This window comes from Plecotus auritus (genome assembly GCF_963455305.1).
Source record: "Plecotus auritus genome assembly, chromosome: X".
NCBI lineage: Eukaryota > Metazoa > Chordata > Mammalia > Chiroptera > Vespertilionidae > Plecotus > Plecotus auritus.
In genome coordinates this window covers 17,070,804-17,093,946 of record NC_137784.1, presented here as the reverse complement: position 1 = coordinate 17,093,946, position 23,143 = coordinate 17,070,804, and the positions used below count along the sequence as shown (strand labels likewise).

Sequence of the window (23,143 nt, the reverse complement as noted above, 5' to 3'; positions counted from 1 at the left end):
ATATATATTAGAAAAAGCTCACCAAATCAGTATGGAACTCCTAAGACATGGGGGAAAATCTAAGGCCTTAAGAAATCTGAGAGGAAGAGAAACAGAAAGTCAAAGGCAAACTTTTAAATGACTGCTTACCATCAAACTCATTATCCAAGGAAAATATATGAAGGGAAATTCTGTAGCAGATACATTTCTTGGCTGCTCTGGAATTAATGTTTATGGAAAATGGATATGGTTTTGGATTTCTGACTCATTAGATACAATCTAAATATTAAAGCAATCCAGCTGCTTAGAAAACCAACCATAGAGTCTGAAACATCAGTGTTCTCAGGATATCAGGCTTAGCAACCGTTACCTTCTTAAATCCTATGAACTGATATGCTGCACTCTCTCTGGGATGCGTTCTTCCATTAAACTTATGTGATTTTGTCTCCTGGAAACATAAAGATTCTGGTGTATTCCTTTCCAGGATAGATCAATGACAAGCTTTAAGTAGGAGTCTCATCAGAATACACCACATTATCTTGAAACCTTAACTGGTTGATCATCAAGATGGCCACTGTCCGTCTTTGTCAATCCTTCTCCTTGACCAAAGACTCCAGGGTTGTCCAGGGGAGATAACGAGTGGCAGCATTCCACCCTAGCTGGCTATCAATATTGGCATCCTCTCTTTCTCTCTCTCTCTCTCTCTCTCTCTCTCTCCTCTCTCTCTCTCTCTCTCTCATATTTTGTTAATTCTCACCCAAGGATATTTTCCCATTGATTTTTAGAGAGAGTGGAAGGGAGGAGAGACAGAGAGAGAGAGAGAGAGAGAAACATCTATGTGAGAGAGACACATGGATTGATTGCCTCCTGCATGAGCCCCAAGTGGGACCAGGGATTGAGCCTGCAACCGAGGTATGCGCCCTTGACAGGAATCGAACCCAGGACGCTTCAGTCCACAGGCCAATGCTCTATCCACTGAGCCAAACTGGCTAGGGCCTGGCACCCCTTCTCTACCACAGCTAACATCAAGGCTTGAAGGAAACGGACTGTCCTAAGGAAGGAACACTTTCTTAAGAGAAAAGCTGGAGGCTCTTGTGAGACAAGGTGGCTAAAGTAAAGACACTGATAAATACAAGCTGAATGGAATTTATATTCTCCCTATAGAATTGAGCAAGAATTTGGGAAGGCTGACTAAAGAAGGTTTTCTCTCGAAAGAGAGAGGGTCTCTTTAGGCTTCTTCTATAAGGATGGCCAAGCACTATCCATACTGGCTGACTCCCAAATTGGGGGGAGGGGAGGTTATTTACTAGAAGCAGTGAATAAGTAGTTGGTAATATTTTATACCTTTCATTATTACATAGCATGGGTTAGCAAACTATAGCCTGAAGGCCAAATCTAGGCTGCCACTGGTTTCTGTCAATAAAGTTTTATTGGAATACAGCCATGCCCATTTGTTTCTGTACCATCTGTGGCCACAATGGTGAAGTTGAGTAGCTGCAATGGAGACGGTCTAGTTCTCAAAGGTGAAAATATTTACTCTCTGGCTCTTTATAGAAAAAGTGTGTCAATTCCTGATATAAAGAGGGTTAAGAACATACACATTCTATTATTTCATCCTAACAACAATCCCATAAGTTAAACAGAAGAGGCATTATACTCATGAGGAAACAGGACCAGGAGGCTTTTTGCAAGGCCATATATCAAGTTCATGCTCTCTCCTCTAAACTCTATGTAAAGGGACACAAAGAGGAAGTCTTATTCTCCTACTCCCCAGTCTGCACAATTTAGCTTTAAAAATGCACAAGTTGCCGAAACCGGTTTGGCTCAGTGGAAAGAGCGTTGGCCTGCGGACTGAAGGGTCCTGGGTTTGATTCCGGTCAGGGGCATGTACCTTGGTTGCGGGCACATCTCCAGTGAGAGGTGTGCAGGAGGCAGCTGATGGATGTTTCTCTCTCATCGATGTTTCTAGCTCTCTATCCCTCTCCCTTCCTCTCTGTAAAATATCAATAAAAAAAAAATAAAAAAAAATGCACAAGTCCTCCTTAGCACTCTTCTATAAGATTTTCCATCTTTGGCCCAGGCAACTAAAAGTCTGTCAAATTATAGTCAATGTTGATTCAGGATGCTAGAAAGAACACGTTCATTCCCCCCCCTGTGTAAAATGTTGATACCAGGGCTTGTATGGCAAAACAGATGTTTAAATTTGTTCTAATAAAAATCTGAATCCTTATTTCAGTCCCTTTTTTGGCCCTTCTTGAATGAAGGACAAATGATACTGGAGAGAAAAAGATGGAATGGAGCACATTAGGGAATGTTCTATTGCACATCCTAGATTCTTCTCAAATAAATGTATAACCCTTGTGGTAAAACTTAAGAAAATCATTTTTATCTGCTACTTTAAAAAATGGCCTCTATCAAGGCATTCTTTTGAGAGAATCTGTTAGTAGCTAGAAAAATTCACCACCTCCATTTCTTTAAGTTTAATACGCACATTTTCAGCTGCCAAGAAAGAATACTCTGCATTTTTACTATCATAATCCTCAATGTATACTTTTTAATGCTGAGTCCAAAGCTAATTATAAAATGGGTCTTATTGATTTGCAAATTGTTGCTATCCATTTAAAGCTATGCCACATTTACGACTCAATGATTAAAAGGGAAAGCGGTGTGCTTCTTACATGGTACAGTTCTTGATTAAGTCACTGAATTCTCTGAAGCCTCTGACCTTGTTAAGCAGCCTCTGGGCCCTCATTTCCTTCATTTCGCAGATGGAAGCAGGGAGTTGGGGGGCGGGGGAGGCAGGTAGTAGAAGACACGACAGAATGACAGAATGCCTAAATCACGATTCCACAGGAAAGGCAAATGGTGCTAAGGCAGGTTTAGCTGCTATCGTGTACGCCTCCCACCATGCAGGGCAGTCTCCTTCCTATATTAAGGCCAGACCACTCGCACTGGAGAGCTTGCAATGGAGTCATCTAGCTGGCACTAGGAAATGGGCTGGTTATGAATACTGACTGCATCATTATCAGAGCTTTAGCAAAAGTTACAATTAAATTAAAAATTTAATTTCAGTTCTTAAATTAAAAACTGAAAGAAAATATGGCTCTGAAATGGGCTTGAATATAAGCCCAGGAAACCAATCTGATACCTGTGTTTGGGCTTCTCTACTTGTTCACTCAACAAAAACTTACTAAGTACCCACTGGGTATCAAGGACAATTTGGGATGGGGTAGAGGTGAAGGAAGGGATAGAAAAATAAATTAGCATGGCTGCTATACTTCAGGAGTACACTTTGGCATTCTAGCTGGATAAAAAAATACAAATAAGTAAACACATTACAATTCCATGAACCCACAGGAGAAACATGAATTATTAACTCATTCAACAAATATTTACTGAGTGCCTATTATGTGCCAGATACTGTTCTAGGTCCTGGGGGATACAGGAATGAACAAGACAGACAAAAATGTTTGCCTTCATAAGGCTTGGAGTCTGATTGTATAATTGATATGATTAACCTAAGGACAAAATTCCATTAGAGACACAGATAAATATATACTCTTTAGAAAAAAGGAAGTCCAGAAGTCTGAGTTGCTTTTATTATTACTGCAATGCATCCATTAGATCACAGCTCAATTATTTTGAGCACAGATTTTTGGTTATTTCTGTAATTTTTAAAGTCTAAAATTCTGAGGAAATGGAGCAGGCGTAAAGTATAGTGTTACTGTCGACCTCAAAATAGCCCATCTATTGGCCTTGGATTTAAAAATGCGGCTCACTCCAAAATACATCAAATATAACATGTACAGCTGCCATCTGTCCTATAGTCATAGTAGGAGTCCCTTTCATTCACAAGCAAAGCCAGTGGAGGGGGGAAGGGAGTCGAGATGGAGAGGATAAATTCCATTTGTGCTATTAAAAAAAAGTAGAACAGTGAACCCAGTGGTTGAACAGTGAAGATAAAAAGAAGAAAACAGTAATCTTGCTATAGAAACCAGAGAATTATGTTCTTGCTCTCCCCCCACTCTTTTTTTTTTTGCTTTCACACTGTACAAACTCTAGCACCCTGAACAACTCACTCTCCTGCTATTTCCAGCACTTTAAAGAAACTTTTCAACATTTCTGTTTGACACATTTTTTCAACAGGGAGGTTTAGACAATAAGTAAACAGGTACTGAAGGGCTATTTAGAGAGCTGGTCAGTCACAGTAATAATAAAGGGGGAAAAAAAACCCACCAGAACAGAACATCTATCCTATGTGCGGCAGCCACAGACAGCACACGACCTCTGACAAATAGTTTTCAGAGTAATTTTAATGCTACTCTGGATTTAACTTGACTAACTGGTAGCAATTGAGCACATCTTCCCCCCCCCCCTTTTTTTGTGGCAGCAGTTATCTAAAATGCTACAATAACAGCATCAAAAGTAGAACGGTGGAAGATTGGTTTTCCATTGTGCTGCTGAACTGGCATAATGCCCACTTTAAAAGCAATTCGCTGCTCATCACTGAAATCTGGCAGACACGACACTAAATGCCTTGAGAGAAAAAAAGGGACTTGAGAAGGGGGAACCCACTCCAACCACCACGCTAAGGGGGGGAAAAAGAGTGCCACAGATGATGAATCCGGGTAAGAAGAGAAAATTGCCTAATAAAAAGTTTAGCATTGCCTGCAGACTCCAACAGGCTGTACTTAATTTGCTAGAAGAAGATTTTGTCTACAGGTCTGCATTAGTAATAGCAGAACAAAACAAAAGCAAAATATATATTTGTGTCTGTCTATTGTTCTGATGAAGCAAAAACCTAGTGAGTTCCGTCAATCATTTGTCAAACATGTCTTCCCTGTTTTATTTACCACCAAATATAATGAGTAAATATGTGATCATAAAACTCTTCTTTTTATATGGACATATACAATTTTTCCTCCTGCTAAATACAGGTGATGATTTAGGAAGCTTTCAAAATGTCTTTTCACTGTCAATAAAACTAATTCTATTCCCATTTTCCTGTGGGGAGGGGGGGAGGAAGGCTTTACAAATGAAAATTCAAATTAAAATTCTGATTATAGTGTAGTGTGACAACACCTGTATTTATAATTTTACTGTCAGCTAGCTTGTAGTGTTTAACAATAGCTCAAAGTAGAAAAATAATTGGAATTTGTCTGTAACATGCCAGATGACGGCGTTGGGAGCTTTGCTACGATACAGAAAATTTGGTTTGATGGTAAAATAACCTCACGAGGTCTCTACAAATCAAAGGTTATCTGGGCTAGAGAGGGGAAGGTCTCTCAAGAATGGGCCCCCTTCCTGAATTTGGGGGATCCAGAAGTTTGCACCTGATGAGCAATCACTGCTATGATCCTGACCTGTGTTCCTGGCCTGTCGTTTCCCCTGCAACCATGCAAACAGTGCCGACACAGTCTAGTCTCTATAGAGTTACTTGAGAAAAACAAAGACCAGATAAATAACCCACGACAGTGAAACCCTGTTGTTTCTAAAACAGACCAATGACTTCATTTAGCTACGAACTGGCAGAAGCAAGTGGGAGGGGTAATCCACCAGGTGACCGGAAGGATACTCGGGGACTGAGTAAAAAGCACCCAGGTGGGACAGGGCAAGCCCCCGGTAACTGACAAGGACAGTAGGAAGCTTTCCATTTCTCAAAGGCTGCACAGCCAGGAGCACTAGAGATGTTTATTGTATTCGTTCATTTTCAATTACCATAGATAAATAATATAGGTACCCACACAGACGCCTAAGATTTGCTATTTATCAAAAGATTAAGAGAAAACTTACACATCCCACTTCTCCTTTCACTGGGGCGATACGAAGAAAAAAATCATTTAAGGCAGTGTTCTGCTGTCAACTCGGATCTTTCAAAACTCATAAACACATGCTAATCTCCACACACAACTTGCCTTACTCTAGTCTACAAGTGAAAAGCCCATCTTTTTCATTATCTTAAAGATGAAAAAAAAAAAAAGAAGCCACATACAAAAGAAAAACAGAATGACAGTGATGTTTTAGTTTACACTAGATATGGTAACACACACAAACTGTCAAAACTATGGAATGAAAAAAGCTGTTATCAAGCAACTGTCAAGAGAGTCCTCTGAGATTTGGAAATCTTGTGTTTATTGTAACTACTGCACATTACACAAAGAAAGAAACATCCCTCTCCTTGCTCTTGCTGCTAAATATCATCCAAGAGAACACAGGCTTCTCCCTCAGTATTTAGATTAATTTTTCCCTTGTGTGTAATTCTGTGCTTGACAGAGCTGCTCCCCTCCTCCTCGCTTTTGCACAACGTGGCCAAAGTTCAGAGAGAAACTCAAGGTGACATCAAACATTATTTCATTTCGAAAACCATCACCGCCTCATTTCATGTTGTTAACTGGTTGTCTATCTGTAAGAGTGGAATGTGTTAACATCAAAATGCATAGTCTTCACCTGAATGATTTTCCTGACTTGAGAGTTCTACAAAGAGAAGCATACAGTTGAAAAGGCAGACACTTACCATGAAATTGTTTTAATTCATGACTTTCTTTCCACCTCCCTATTAATGCACACACAGAGGAAAATTCCCATCTTTTAAGGGGGAAGGAGGGGAAAATACAGGGTGCACATGTCTTCCACAGCGCATGGATATCAGTGATTTTGCAGTCACTCCCCCACCCCCAACTCAAGGTGCAAAATTTCCCTTGTACTATAACCCGAATCAGTACATTTAAAAAATATATTTCTTTATTGATTTCAGAGAGGAAGGGAGAGGGAGAGAGAGATAGAAACATCAATGAAGAGAGAGAATCACTGATCGGCTGCCTCCCGGACAGCCCCCATTGGGGATCAAGCCCGCAATCCGTGCATGTACCCCTGGCCGGAATCGAACCCAGGACCCTTCAGTCCACAGGCCGACGCTCTATCCACTGAGCCAAATCAGCCAGGGTGTACATTTTTTTAAGAAATATATTTTTATTGACTTCAGAGAGGAAGGGAGAGGGAGAGAGAGATAGAAACATTGATGAGAGAGAATCATTGATTGGTTGCCTCCTGCACACCCCCTACTGGGGATACAACCTGCAACCCAGGTATGTGCCCCAACGGGGAATTGAACCGTGACCTCCTGGTTCATAGGCTGACATGCCACCACTGAACCATGCTGGCTGGGCCTTAGTCAGTATATTTTATTACACTTGCTAAGGTGGCCTTTCCACCTAAACTCAGAGGCAGCATCATTCCCTGACTCTGAATTCCTGCTCTGAGGCCTCATTGCTCAGAGCCACAGCTGCCCCCTGATTAATGTAAGAAAGTATTCTTCAGGTGTTTCCACTTGTATTTTTCCTGTTTCCTTTAGATGCAGAATACTCGCTTTCTGACATTTCTCAGGATGGAGACAAACTGGACAGCAGAACCCTTATTATAAGTGTAATTGCCTGGATGCAGATGAACCGTGGGTCAAATCAAATCACAAAATACATTATTGTAAAAAAACCCACAAATGTTAGCACTGCATGGGCTGACATATAGAACAATAGCCTTAACTCTTGACCAGAGATTCCACTAAATTTACTGGACATCTTGCTGGCATCCTTTCCTGTGCCAAGAGCTAATGAGAATATGAGCACACATTGATGGACATATCAGCCACCTCAGTGATGTAGAAAACAAGTCAATGTGTCTTAAGTGGATCTTGGCTCTAAATAGGTAATAGTCACCCAATGCTTAGAACATACTTATTTTAGGTTTCAGTGACCTGGTATGACATAGTCAGCGATAGAATAGGTCAGTCAAATTTTAACCTGAGGTAAAAATGGTTTAAAACAGTGACGTCAGTTTTATAAAAATGAAGATGACTGCCTAGTAAAGAAAATAGAAATTCCTCTAAAGCTCTTTGTACACTTTTATGATTTTAATGTACCCCTCAATTATTAATAAAGGAAAAAAGGAATACTGACATGTTTTATCACTTGGATTCTCTCATACTATTTTAGGGTCAGTGGGCAATTTACATTCTTACAATTTACATTCTTGCAATTAGAATGAAAATCAAGTTTTATGTCATTATCTTAATATCAACCAGTTCTCTGCTAATGAATTTTTTTTTAAAGAGAGAAGATATTTTTTAAAAATACATTTTTATTTCAGAGAGGAAGGGAGAGATAGAAACATCAATGATGAGAGAGAATCATTGATGGGCTGCCTCCTGCACGCCCCCCACCGGGGATCAAGCCCACAACCTGAGCATGTGCCCTTGGCCAGAATTGAACCTGGACCCTTCAGTCCACAGGCCGATGCTCTATCCACTGAGCCAAACCAACTAGGGCTCTGCTAATGAAATTTTGGGAATTAAATTTATTTCCCCTTAGTTTGACAGTTTGTCAAATTTTAAGCATAAAAAATGCTAAGTTGGTGAAGTATGACAACTGGTCCATCAAGAAAGTTTGGGGACATCTGTACTGAAGTTCAGGATATCACTTTTAGTTAATTCACACAATCTACAAACCATTGGCACTGTAGTCAAGTTTCAAAAGTGCTCTAGAGCTAGACGGTTTGGGTCCTAACTGTGCCATCAACTTGCTCTATTACCTTGAACAGGTTTCTTTACCTCTGTGGACCTCCATTTCCTCATCTGTATGTAAATATAATAGTAGCACCTACTTCATAATGTTGTTGTGGGAACTAAAGAAATTAAAGAAACATGCTTACAATAGTGCCTGGCACTTAGTGATCAATAAATGCTTATTATTATTATTATTATTATTATTATTATTACTATTTGCATACTTAGTACCATTACCTAGTTTGAATTCTGGGGCTCATCTAGAATCTAACCAAAAAGGAAAAAAAACACAACTGTTTCCTATCATATTTGACCTGGGTGGGAGATGAGCTAATTAAGACCCCTGCAAGTTTCCTGTATTCAATATTTTGAGGCCTTTGGATTTCATGAACGTTCAAATGATAGTACAGATTTAAGTGGACATTTCTTTCTTAATTTTAATAAAGGACAATGAAGGAAATTTTGCCTACAAATACATAATTTTGACTTCCTAGAACATAAATATGGACAAAGTTAAAAATGCACAAAAAAGCCTACAGTGAGAACTCTCAAATCTGTGGTTAAAGGTGGCACACAAAATATATACATTTAGCTCTGTAAACTCCCAAATCTCCACTAAAAATGCAGTAAAGAATTTTCTGAAGGCATAATAAACTCGAAGGAAGAGGGAAACAGGAGTGGAGCTGCCAAAGGCAAAAGCTAGAAAGCAAAGAACAGGACATAATTTATGTAACAGATCTTAGAAAGCTGAATTCTAAGCTGGCAGTGGGGAGAGCCGGAAAGGAGCCTGGTTTATCCCATAGAACCCCCAAGGGCTCATGAATTGGCGCCCCAAGGTATCTCTGGAAGAACAGGTGAAGGGTGTCTTTAGAAGACCGGTCGCCAATCTTTCGGACCTCACAGACCACCAGTGGTCTGCAGACCACTGGTTGGCGACTGCTGCTTCCGAAGACTGGCTGATGTTTCAGTAACAGACCCCACATCACCACCTCCACTCCCGAGGAAGGCTCATTCTCTGGTGAGGGTCTTTGAAATGAGGGGCACACCAGGCACACTGGGCCAATACTGGATATGTTGAGACCCCGAGTTCCTTTTCCCCCCAGATGCTGGCAGCCAGGCTAATCCCCACCCCACCCCAGGAAGGAGACTAGAAAATTTTTCTCTGGGAACTCTGACCAGCCTCATGAGAAAATACTTCAAGTGACTGTTAGATTACATCCATGAAACAAGAACACTTACGGAACAAGAAGAGGTTCTTAGAAATTAAAAGCATAATAATAGAAAGAAAAACTTAACTGGGAATGAAGAGGAGGTAATCAAAGAAGAAATTCAAGAAAGTTTCCCAAAAATAGGGGCCTTGACTTTCCGGATGGAAAGCCTCACCTAGTGCCCAGGAGCACCATAAATGAAAAGTGCCCCAGAGCAACACACCATCATGGAGGTGTCCATGATTGTGTACAAAGGAGATTGTACAAGTTTCTAAAAAGGAACAAGCAATATTGGAGGGAAGGCAGGGGAGGGTGGGCGGGTGGGAGGTGATCAACCGAAGAACTTGTATGCATATATGAATAACCCATGGACACAGACAATAGGGTGGTGAAGGCCTGGCTAGAAAGGGTCAATGGGGAAAAAGGGGGAACATATATAATACTCTCAACAATAAAGATTTTAAAATAAAATGGAACATTTTAAGAAGGTCACATATAGAAAGGATTAGGAATCAGAAAGGCTCCCAACAAAGGCAGTAGAACAATGTTTCCAAAATTATAAAGGAAATTGAACTCCAGTCTATTATTCTAGAACTATCGATTAGGTATGAGGGTGTATTAAGGATATTTTAAGCCAAGCAAAGTCTCCAAAACTTCATGTGCTATGAAAGCTACTGGAAGAGGTACTCTATCTTTCCCCAAAAGAGGAATAGTAAACAAAGATACTGAATCTAGGCCATGAGGAGTGTGAACTAAGCGACATGTGAGGGCAATACCTGGAGGAGAGTAAGGGTTGATCTCCAGGTGATGTCCAGGAGAACAGCTGTGCCATGAGATCCATCAGGCCAGGAGATCCATCAGCCCAAATACCAGATATGTTTGAACTGGACTAAGTGCAGGTTTAGATAACCAGGGGAAGGGCTGGTATGTATATGTACATACTGACTGCTGACCTGCCAGAATCGTGCCTTATGAGTGTTGGGGAGGGAGCGGGAAAGGTGCATATGTGTGCTGGGGGTGGGAGCCAGGCGCCAGAGCATCATCATCCATTGTAGGAAATGATCGGATAATGCACTCTGTGCCTTAGAGATAAAGAGGCAAAAACTAGCAAGAGCAGCAGAATGAGTTACAAGTGGTTGCTTTGGAGGTCTGGGGAATGGGAGCACTATGGGAAAGGCACTGCTGTTTGTAACCAGCCATACTGAACTTATGGTACTTGGACTATTTGTAAAGTTTTGTTAGCTTGTAACAAGTGGCAGGAAAACCGTGCCTCTCTTGAAGTCTTCGTATAGCGAGAAACTGTACTTTATTACATGAATTATAGCAACTTTTATTTTTATTTTAAAAAATATATTTGCATTCTTTTCAAGGAGGAAGAAGAGGAAGAGAGAGAAACATCAATGATGAGAGAGAATCATTGATCGGCTGTCTCCTGCACACTCCCCACTGGGACTCAAACCGGGGACCCTTCAGTCCACAGGCCGACGCTCTATCCACTAAGCCAAACCAGCTAGGACAAATTATAGGAACTTTTAAAGGAGACCTTTCTAAAATGTACTTTATGGAGTGCTGAACTCTTTCAATGGTAGCACGGAAACTTGCTTTCTTGGAACACTTGCCAATTTCAACTTGCTTTTGGGCCTGATCCCTTCCCCAAAATGGCTTAGCGATGCTTTCTGTAACTTTCTAGGGTAGAGCTTCTTAAGAATTTTGTACCAATGACTGCTTTAGCAGTTCACTAAAGCCACTGACCCCTTCTCAGAATGTTTCTAAACAGGTAAAACACAACACACAGGATTATAAAGGGTTAGGAACCCCTCTCCTGTCCATTGATAGGCAACTGAATAAAGAATATATACAACACTAGTTTGAAAGAATATATGCAACTTTATATTCATATGTTCACTGCAGTGTTACTTATAATAGCCAAGATATGGAAGCAACCCAAGTGTCCACTAATATACGAGTGGATAAAAAAGCTGCGGTACACATGCACAATGGAATATTACTCAGCCATAAAAAAGAATGAAATCTTACAATTTGTGACAACGTGGATGGACCTAAGGGATATTATGCTAAGTGAAAAAAAGTCAAACAGAGAAAGATAAAAATTCCATATGATTTCACTTACTTGTAGAATCTATAGAACAAAATAAGTGAACAACCAAAAGAGAAATAGACACATAGATAAAGAGAACAGACTGTTGGTTGCCAGAGGGGAGGGGTGTTGAGGGGCTGGGTGATAAAGGTGAAGCAATAAAAAAGTACAAGTTGGTAGATGCAAAATAGTCAGGGGCATGTAAACTTCAGCATAGGTAATATAGTCATAATCCTATATAATAAAAGGCTAATATGCAAATCGACCAAACAACTGGTCACTATGACGTGCACTGATCACCGGGGGAACACCCCTCAGCCAGAAGCCCTGAGCCAGGCTGGCGAGTGCAGTGGTGGTGGCGGGAGCCTCTCCCGCCTCCACAGCAGTTGGACACCCCCCAAGGGCTCCTGGACTGCAAGAGGGCACAGGCTGGGCTGCCCCTCCCCTCCTCAGTGCACGAATCTAATGCACTGGGCCTTTAGTATTGTAATAACTATGTATGGTGCCAGGTGGGTACTAGGCTTATGGGGGGGGGATCATTTCATAAGTTATATCAATATTTAAACTGAATGCTGTACACCTGAAACTAATATTAAATATCAACTGAAATAGGAAAAAAAGACAACTTAGTATTAAAGGGGGAAAAAACTGCATTTTATGCAGGCTCCCTCTCTATCTTATTTATCTCTTAGAACAAGGAAGGCCTGGCAGAGAGAAGAAATTCACTACATGTTTAATAACACTGAATAGAGAGGAAAGTTCAGTGAACTTGGAATCAAAGTGCCACATTGTTAGATGCTTGGAGAGGAAGAAATGCAGTTCACACAAAATAAACTTACCAAGAAAATGGATTCTTCTTAGTGCACATATTTAATTTGCTAATATGCTAAATGTGGCACTTGAACTTTTGCTAGTGATTTCAGTTTTTATATAGTAAAATCCAGTTTATTTAGAATGGATGCAGGGAACCAAGTATTTTGGTTACCTCAACATGATGATTAATGAAAAGGTAATAAAGGACTGTTGGCTAATTTTTAAACTGTCAATACAACAGCATATGTTAATAGCAAAATTATATTCTATCTATAGTCTCTTTTATGAATCAGAGGGTATTCCATCATTATGAACTTCCACCAATGGGGTACAGTAGAAATTTCTACTTAGAACTTTGTGACTAGTTGGATTTCTATATAAAATGAAATTATTAGTGCTAAGTCTAAATGCAGGATTTGGGTTCATGTGGAAAGGAACAACAACAACAACAAAACAAAAAAAACAACAAAAAAAAAACAGGAGGAAAAACAAAACATAACAGGAGACAGGTATTTAGTTGAAGTCGAAGTTCAAACTGTTGAAGATTTTATACTGAGTGGAGAAGCCCCAGCTGTGACCTGGGGTGGAGCTTGGTAAAGAGGGTCCTCACTAACCCACCCAAGACGCAGTGCTGGTGTCCACATGAACAACAAGATCAGCTCTCCAGGATGAGGCTCTATATATTTGTATCTGTGCAGAAAGTAAGCTTGAGAACAACATGAAGAGCAAAATCCAATATCTTAATACTGTAGCCCCTCAATGATCTACATAGGAATCTCCATACAGATGTAAAGATGCTGAAGGATGGCCCCTAAACCACTGCGGTAAACCAGGGGAGGGGAGTGGGAGTGGGGCAGGCGATGTACACTTCTCTACTGTTTGAATCTTTTATCAAAAAATGCATTTATGTAGCACTTGTAACTAAAAAAAAAAAAAAAAAGTTAATTGCATCTCGACTCTTCTTGGATGAAAAAACAAAGCTATTTGGTGAAAGTTCTTAAAGAACCGGAGCACATCACCCACTGTTGCCTCAGATTCAACCCATTAAAGATGCTCTCCATGAAAACAAAAATAAAAAAAGGTCACTCCATTAATGGTGACATTTAGAACAACAAGAAAGAAGCTACCTTTCTTATGTTCTGGCACACAAAAATTCAACACCAAAATGCTGTTAAATCAAGTTAGTATTATCACCAAAAAATATGCTCTATTTCCCATTATTTATGAAGCCCTATCCTTTTCTTTCTTACCAATTACATTCCCTATCATTTCCAAAATATACAAACTGTTTTCAATCAACAGATTTCTTTATTACAGCGTGCAGCATGCTTGTTACTGCCTCTTTTCTATATTGAATCCTTGATTGGACAAGCATTTTGAATTTAACACGGACTATGATTGCACATATCAAACAGATTAAAGCTGCCAATCTCTTTTTGGAGACCATCCTTTATACACACTACTGCTGAGGAGTACCCTAAGTGTATTTGCTTAGAAAAAAATGGGGCAGGAGTGAAGAAATGATTGCTGTCAGACTTTGCCATGTTATCTAGCTGCTCTTACATTCACTCTGATTATTGCTGTCCTGTTAAAATGGATTCTGTAACTCTGATGTCAAAACCATCCAAGTAGCTTTTATAACATTAAGCATTCTTCATAATCTTAAAAAAGGACTTGATGAACCTAAAGGGTGAAAAAGAACAACAGACTGGAGAGGAGGGTGAGAAGGCCCACTTGGACTTCTCCAATAACCTTACTTTTGGATGGGGGTGGGGTGGCGACAATGTTATTTTTCCTGTTCCCCCTCTAGAACATGAGAATATATCCCAGAGCAGTTGTCTGCTGAGAAACATAGAGAGATTTTCCATTAAGTGGCACTGGGAAGAAACTATATTTTAATGCTGGGCAAGGTTAGTACTCAAGGTTTCAAGTCCAGTAAGCCAAACTGAAATGTTTTTAAAAACTTAACATTACCTGAATTGTTAAGACAAATGCCAGTTAGACATTAATAAATATCGGGCTTTTGCCATCTTACAAGCTATGTGAGATAGTTCCAGAAGCCTTCTTTATTTGAATTGTCAACTAGAGGTGAGAATATTGAGGAAAGAGGACTTTTTTCTCCTACGAACCAGGGACTCCCAAGGAGAGGGTTCCAGGTTCAACCTTAGAAACTATGAAAAAAGTTACAGGAGAAAAAGAATTCTGGAACCAATCTCTTGCTATTTTTAACAAAGGGATTTGGTTAGTGGCTCCCTTCCCCTCCCCACCCCACCCCACCTCCCCAATTGTGAAAGCTTGTCAAGGCACTAATTTCCACAATATGGTTAAATTTTTGCAAACTCAGCAAAAGAACCTGGCCTCCTGACTTGCCAAGAACTAGATGATAGGAGGGAGTAACGGTGCTGAGGTCAGGTGGTTGAATCGATTTTATTCATTCCTTCACTCATCAGCCATGCAGCGAGCACCCACCATCAGACAATGTGGGCTCAGTGCTTAGCAATACAAGGATGAAACCAACAGTAACCAGCCCTTGCTCTCAGTGTTCACTGTTTACAGAAGCAGTTTGTACTAGAATTGTATAGCACAAGTATATACTAGAGGCCCAGTGCATGAAATTCATGCCCTGGGGGGGTGTCTCTCAGCCTGTCCGGCACCCTCTTGCAGTTCGGGAGCCCTCGCTCCTTATCGCCCGCCTGCTTGCTGCTCCTTAGCGCTGTCTCGGAGGCGGGAGAGGCTCCTGCCACCGCCGCTGCGCTCGCCAGCCATGAGCCAGCTTCTGGTTGAGTGGTGCTCCCCCTGTGGGAGCACACTGACCACCAGGGGGCAGCTCCTATGTTGAGTGTCTGCCCCCTGGTGGTCAGTGCACATCATAGCGATCGGTTATTCTGGTCGTTCCACCATAACGATCGCTTAGGCTTTTATTATATAGATGGATATATATAAGGATCTCACGGTTCAGTGGAAGAGAGGTGCATGGGAAAAAGCAGATGTGACTAAATCTCTCAAATGCTACATGATGATGTGACAGGGTCAGAGGAAGGTTCCACAGAAGGAGCCACATTTGAGCCAGGAAAGCATGAACAGAGACGGAGTGAGAGTCTGAGAACTCAGAAGTTTAAAAAAAAACACATTTATCTTCCATTTACCAAGCTTACCTTCATATCTATGTTAATGTTTTCTAATAACGAGTAGGCTTTTATGTCCTTTTTGTATACAATTCTAGTACAAACTGCTTCTGTACACAGTGAACATAGAGAGCAAAGTGTTTGATATCCAGACACATTGGTTGATGGGGGCACATTCCCTGTATTGAGAATTTTAAGAACTTGAACTCTTCCTTCCCTAGAGCAACCTGATATGGAGGACACATTGCCAGGCTAACTAGGTTCATTCAATTGTTCCAGTCGATTCACTGATGGCCTCACTGATGATTTCGGGGGGTGGGGAGGTGTGAAAAAGGGCTAATTGATGTTTCCAACATAGGATTTAGAAGCAGAAAGATTACCATCCCCATGGCAATCTCCCTGAGGCTCAGTATCTACAATGGGTGAAACAGCAAGAATGGCTGGTAGAAGCAGCATCAGGAGTAAATTGGGATCTAATGCATGCAAAGGGCAAAAGTACTTGCTTTAGGGTAGTCCCAATGTTATGCTCTTTTCCTGATGTATTAACTGCTTAGGGTATTGAGAATTTAACCACAGCCTTTCCCCTTGGAATCTGGAAGAACTACTCAGAATTACTCAAGGTGAACATGAGAGAATAAAGTGCCTTTCAAAATGCACAGTATTAATACTGCCCATTGCCCAACCAGTATGGCTCAGTGATTGAGCATGGACCTGTGAACCAGGAGGTCACGGTTTGATTCCCAGTCAGGGCACATGCCTGAGTTGTGGGCTAGATCCCAAGTGTGGAGCATGCAGGAGACAGCCGATCTCTCTCTCTCTCTCTCTCTCTCTCTCTTCCACTTTGAAATCAGTAAAAATATATTAAAAAAAATACTGCCCATAAATTAAAGTTACAGATTTCATAATACCACATTGTGAAAACTTAATTGGTGTCAAATACCTAATTTCAGCACCTCTTGTGTGCATACTATATGCAAGGCAGTCAGTTAAAATAAGACATACAAATGCCAGGGTGACATTTTATATAACTCAAGAATTCTAGGATATATATAAGAATATCAGAATTCAGGTAGCAATAGTTCTTTAACTATTAGTTCATTAGTTGTTTGTTAATAAAATACTTCTAAATTTGAGCCCTAATAACTATAATTGACTTTGTGAACTTCCTGGTATACCCAAATCTTTACAAATAAGTCAACTTATTCATAAATATAAAGTGGCATATAATATTTCCATCTTGGGGGTAGGGTTAATCATCACAAGACATCTAGTAGCAGAAGGTCTGTCTGTAAGCTGGTGTGGTGGATCTTCAGTAGAATCCAGCTACAAGGTGTATTCTGTCTAGCTAATGGTGTTCACATTTTTAAAAATTTGAATGCCCTTGGGTAAGACATGCATTCCTCAGTTCCAACCAATCAACACCTCCCTCCACCTGACACCCTGACATTTGAGCCTTGAAAGGGGCTTGAGTTTACATCCCTTGCATTAGATCATAATGCAAAAAACACTTGATTCATGAGTACCTAGGGCATGCCAGCAGAAGCACAAACCCTTCATCAAATCTTTTAGGTCAGGAGAGTTTTAGTGATTTCAAAATGAGTTCTGTGCTGCCAGAAAAGACTGGCAGGGAGATCAGGTATAACTTATTTCTATCTAAATGGTTCCAGATGGAATTTTGCTGACATAGTACACCAGCTTTCTTTTCAAGAGATTTTTTGAAAAGGTTCTATAGACTCCTTATCTGTATATATAAAAGCCTAAGTGATGGGCCGACTGGCCAGATGCACACTGACCACCAGGGGGCAGATGCTCAACGCAAGAGCAGAAACCACAGGCATGAAAACATGGAACAGAATGATGAATCTCAGAAGGAAGGGGGGAGGGCGGCAAGAGATGAACCAAAAATCTTATATGCATACTAGAGGCCTGGTGCACTCATGCACCAGTGGGGTCCCTCGGCCTGGCCTGCGGGGATTGGGCCAAAACCAGCTCTCCGACATCCCCCGAGGGGTCGCAGATTGCGAGAGGGTGCATGCCAGGCCAAGGGACCCCACCGGTGCATGAATCTGTGCACCAGGCCTCTAGTCTATATATATAAAAGCCCAAGTGACCAGATGACCAGTAGCTATGATGTGCAATGACCACCAAGGGGCAGACGCTCAACACAGGAGCTGCCGAGTGACAGCAACTTTGCAGAGTGCCCTCTTGCACTCCAGGACCCCTTGGGGGATGTCGGACTGCTGGTTTCGGCCTGATCCTCACAGGCCAAACTGAGGGACCCCAACTACCAAAAGGACCCCGCTCATTCTGCAGACATCCTTCAAGCCCCGGCGTGCCCCAGGTGCAGCTGGCCGGGGAGGGACCGCGGGAGGTTGGCTCCAGGGTGTGTCCAGCCCATCTTGCCCAGTCCCGCCCCACCAGCCACCTTCTAATTGATTTCCTTTCAATGTGCAGGAATCCGTGTACTGGGCCTCTAGTATGACTATAAAGAAAGGCTTCTGTATTATTAGACTTATCACTATATATCAAGTAAGTTACACATACAGTAAGTATCTTTAGTCTACATACCGAGTCTACGAAGGACAGGCATTAATAAAACAGTACTAAGTTATTTCTGCAATGTCTCTGAGGAATGCTGAAAAACTCATAGCACAGCAGGCTGTTGAAGAGTTAACAGAGGCACAACAATGGGGATCCAGGTTTTCTGAGCCCCAAGTATATGATTCTCCACCGGCTGAGACCCCTGGAAGAGGGGTTTGACAAAGATGAGACAAGGAGTCTTTTCAGAGGATCACTGACAACCCTATATGACTGGTCTGAAGCAGGTTGGGGGTAGGTGGCTCTTTTTCCATCACCATGAATTAGAATCTGAAATACCATTTACTTTCTTGGCATAATATAGTACACTGATATTTTATTGAGGGTCATCTAGGTTCAGGTTTTGTTATTTTATTTAGAGATAATCTTTTGAAGTGAGTGCCTCTCGCCTAAAACATTTCATAAGATATTTGTTATTAATCAAGTCTTTCTATATGCATGTTTGGGGGTCAGTTTTTGAATACGAAATGGTTATTTTAAATATACACAGATTCTGCCATTACTTAATGAAACACACAATTCAAGAACTAAGATGACTTCGGAAGTTATACTTTTTTTTTAAAGAAACTTTGTATTGTTGATAGTATTACAGATATCTATCCCTTCCCCATCCTTCCAGCCCCTCCCCCCTCCCCCAGGTCTTCACTACCCGATTGTCCATGTCTATGGGCTATGTCTCTAAGTACATAAACTCTTTGGTTTATCTCTTCTTCTCTCCCCAACCCCACATGGAGGTATGTCAGCCTGTTCCATGCCTCCCTGCTTCGGGTCTTATTTTGTTGGTCAATTAATTCTGCTCATTAGATCCCACAAATAAGTGAGATCATGTGATATTTGTCTTTCTCAGATTGGTCTGTTTCACGTAGCATAATATTTTCCAGGTCCATCCATGCTGGAAGTTATTCCTTCTTAATCTAAGAGGATAGGTTGCTTTTATGTGATTGAAGGGAGAGGAGAATAAATAAATAGGGATTGTTCTTTTTTAAAAAATATATATCTTATTGATTTTTTACAGAGAGGAAGGGAGAGAGAGAGAGTTAGAAACATTGATGAGAGAGAAACATCAATCAGCTGCCTCCTGCACACCCCCTACTGGGGATGTGCCCGCAACCAAGGTACATGCCCCTGACTGGAATCGAACCTGGGACCCTTGAGTCCACAGGCCGACGCTCTATCCACTGAGCCAAACCGGTTAGGGCTAGGGATTGTTCTTACATAGCACAAGATTTCATGAAGTTACCATGATATATATTCAAAATTAAAACTATTAATAGCATAGAAGGAAACTCCTATAGACTTTTAAAATAATTATACCCATTTTACAAGCCACATTACACATTTTGAATAGATAACCGCTCCACAGTAGTAATAAGTGCAAAGGCTGAGTGTACATGAAGCACTGTATTCATTTATAGCATATTAACTAGAGATGGAATAGCGAAGGGCCTCTGAGTCCCACAGATCTGGGTTGAAGATCTGAATGTGCCCCAGTTTCCTTTCCTTTAATAACATTACCGTATTGTACATTTGAAAGTTGCTAAGAGAGTAGATCTTAAAAGTTCTCATCACAAGAAAAAAATTGCAATCACGTGAGGTGATGGATGTTAACTAAACTTACGGTGGTAATTATTTTTCAATATATATATTAAATCATTAAATTTGTATACTTTAAACTTATACAATATTACACTAAATGAAATGTACATAAAGTACTTACTGTGATGCTTAGTGTATAGTAAATACTCAATAAAATATTAGCTATGACTATTACCTATTCATTCCACATCTATTTATAATAAAGATTGGAGCTGTTCTGTAATCAAAAGAAATTTTCCCAAGTTAATATGATATCTGTTTAATGGTATTTATAATCATAATCATTATTGTGCTATATTATAATTAGGCACAAATGGTAAACTGTTGTAGTAATTGATTGTAATCAGTACACAGGCAAACATTTTTTTACAGTTTTTTTCTTCTTTGTTCTTTTTTTTTTTTTTTTAAATCCTCACCCGAGGATATTTTTCCATTGATTTTTAGAGAGATTGGAAGAGAGAGGGAAAGACAGAGAGAAATATTGATGTGAGAGAAACACATCGATTGGTTGCCTCCTGCACACGCCCCAACCAGGGTCCGGGCTGGGGAGGAGCCTGCAACTACTCTTCTTTGTTCTTGATCTAACATGTGAGCAATATTTTTTTATCAACTGTTTCCCCTCATTCACTAGTTGTGTGATTTTGACCATATCATCTACCCTCTATAACATTTCCTATTCTTCCCTGTGAAATGGTGGTAATAATACTCATTTCGTAGTTAAGATTATTGGTAAACATAGTAAAATACTGTAAAGTACAAAAAGTAAATATATATAAAAAAGATGTAGTTAAAATGTAAAGATAATATACACAGGGACCTACCAGAGTACCTGACACATAACTGATTAATAAATGACAGCTGTCATTGGATGGTAGCATTACAATGACAAAACATACAATGCTCTTCCCTGATGGAATCTAATGTCCATATATTTTCAAAAACTTTAAGTCTAGGAACAGGGTGAGAGGCATGAAGGTGGGAAAGACTTTGAGTAGTGGTTTTCAACTGTGGATGCACACTGGCATTAAAGCATACTGCTGCTGGGGCCCACACACAGAGTTGAGTTGAAACGGTCCAGGGTGTGGCCTGGGCATCAGGATTTTTTCAGAGTTCCAAGGTTAGGGTTTAGTGGGCATTTGAAGCAGAGGAGCTCTGCGGGAGGGTTGGCTATACTCAGATAAAACTTGTTCTTGCCTCTAGGGATAGCCAGGAGGGGCCCTAGTGAGGACTGAGCATCTTGCTTATTTTGGGAGGGGAGGAAGTAGAAAGGAGGTCCCTTCTTACTCTCTTCCAGGCACAGTAAGAGGAACTAAGTCAGGTTGCTTTTAGGGCATGTGTGTGTGAGTGTGTATGCGTGTGTGATTTTAGGAACAACTGGAACTGGAAGTACGCATGCTCCAAATGTAACCCAGCAACTACTTGCTGATGCCTGACATTCCTTCGACATAAAGCAAGTTAGTCTGACAATACAAATAACCTTGGAGAGAGCAATACAATTGCATCACAAATGAAATCTTTTCTTTCTTTCTTTTTTTTTTTTTAAAAAAAGTGCAAATAGAGAGTTTCTCTTTATTTGCAAGGTTGGGAAGGAGGCAGGATGTAGGAGTTGTGGACCCATAAGGGATCCCACCTAAGCAAGATGGGAGAGAAGAGCAGAAATGGAAGTGAATAAATCACAAACTAATATTCCCCAGGTTACAGCTGCAGGATGGATTGAGAAGCAGGATCAGCTTACAAATCTTGGAGGTGGGCTGGATGTGGAGGGAGGAGGAGAGAAGGGCCTATGGGATGATTTCCTGCTTGGGTGACAGAACAGAGGGCGCGTGCCACTGACTGTGGAAGGGAGGGCAAAAAAACCCCACAAAAAACAGCTTGTGGAAAAAGAGGAATACAATTGCTTCTGTTCTGCATATGTTCATTTTTGAGATGACCCAGGGACATCTAAGTTGACATATCCGGAAATCATTAGGTATGTGAGTCTACAGTCAGTCTGAAACAGGACCGGATTGGTGGAGTGGCAGGTTTGGAGTCTTGGTACGTAGGGCGCAGTGATATCGCCCATGGATAATGTGCAGAAAGGGTAGAGAATGGAGGGAAAATGAGAAGCCAATGTTTTCAGTACACCTCCCCTCCTCGTCAATTATAAAAGTAACACATTGCCTGGCAGGAAAACGACTGCTAACATTTTAGGGCATTTCCTGCCAGCCTTTTTCTAAACTCACGTGCTCACGTGAATGTGTGTGTATGTCACTGTAGGAGAGGGTGTGCAGACTGCACAGATCCAAAACCTGTTTTTCTTAATCCACACTGTCACATTTCTTTGTATAAAAGTGAGTTTTAGTGCTTGTATAATATTCTATGATACAGAGGAGACACAAAATGTCAGATGATAATAACAGATATACATTAAGTGTGGTCTGTATTTTTGATTATGTAAAAGGAAATAATTTTAAGAGTGGAAAACACTCAGGGTAGGGGGGGATCGATGGTAAAATAAAGACAGACTGAAAGATTCCACTGGGTTTGGTAACTAGGAAGTGACTGGTGACCCTGGTGTGAGCACTAGAGTGGTTGAAGAACTAAAAGCTAGGGAAGTGACGAGCCTATATACAGCTCTCTTGTAAGAATCTTAGAAGTCAAGAAGAAGTGAGGGAAGGGAGTAAACTAACTAGAGGGATTATAAGATTAATAAAAAACTTTCTAAGCCCAGCTGGTGTGGCTCAGTGGTTGAGCATCAACCTATGAACCAGGAGGTCATGGTTTAATTCCCGGTCAGGGCACAAGCCCAGGTTGTGGGCTCCATCTCCAGTAGTGCAGGGGGCAGCTGATTGATGTTTCTCTCTCACTGATGTTTCTATCTCTCTCCCTCTCCCTTCCTCTTTCTCTAAAATCAATAAAAATATTTTTTAAAAAGGAAAAAGCTTTTTAATTTTTTTAAAGGTCAAGACTCAGTATCTCTGGAATGTCTGTATGAGTTCTATACCCTTGCGAAGATCACTTCAAATCTCACCTCCTCCATGAAATCTTTCCCAACTAACTCAAACTCTATCTGGTCTCCTCTTATAAATGGATTTGAAATGCATACGTTTATTATATCCTACTGCTTAGAGTAGTGGTTCTCAACTGGGCCTTTGGCAACATTTTTGGTTGTCACAACTGGGAGTGGGGG

At 40.8% G+C, this 23,143-nt stretch overlaps 1 protein-coding gene across 1 annotated transcript in view; it reads right to left on the bottom strand.

Moving 5' to 3' along the window:
- Positions 1 to 23,143, bottom strand: part of POLA1 (DNA polymerase alpha 1, catalytic subunit) — a 319,132-nt gene that overhangs the window by 8,624 nt on the left and 287,365 nt on the right. The window lies entirely within an intron of this gene.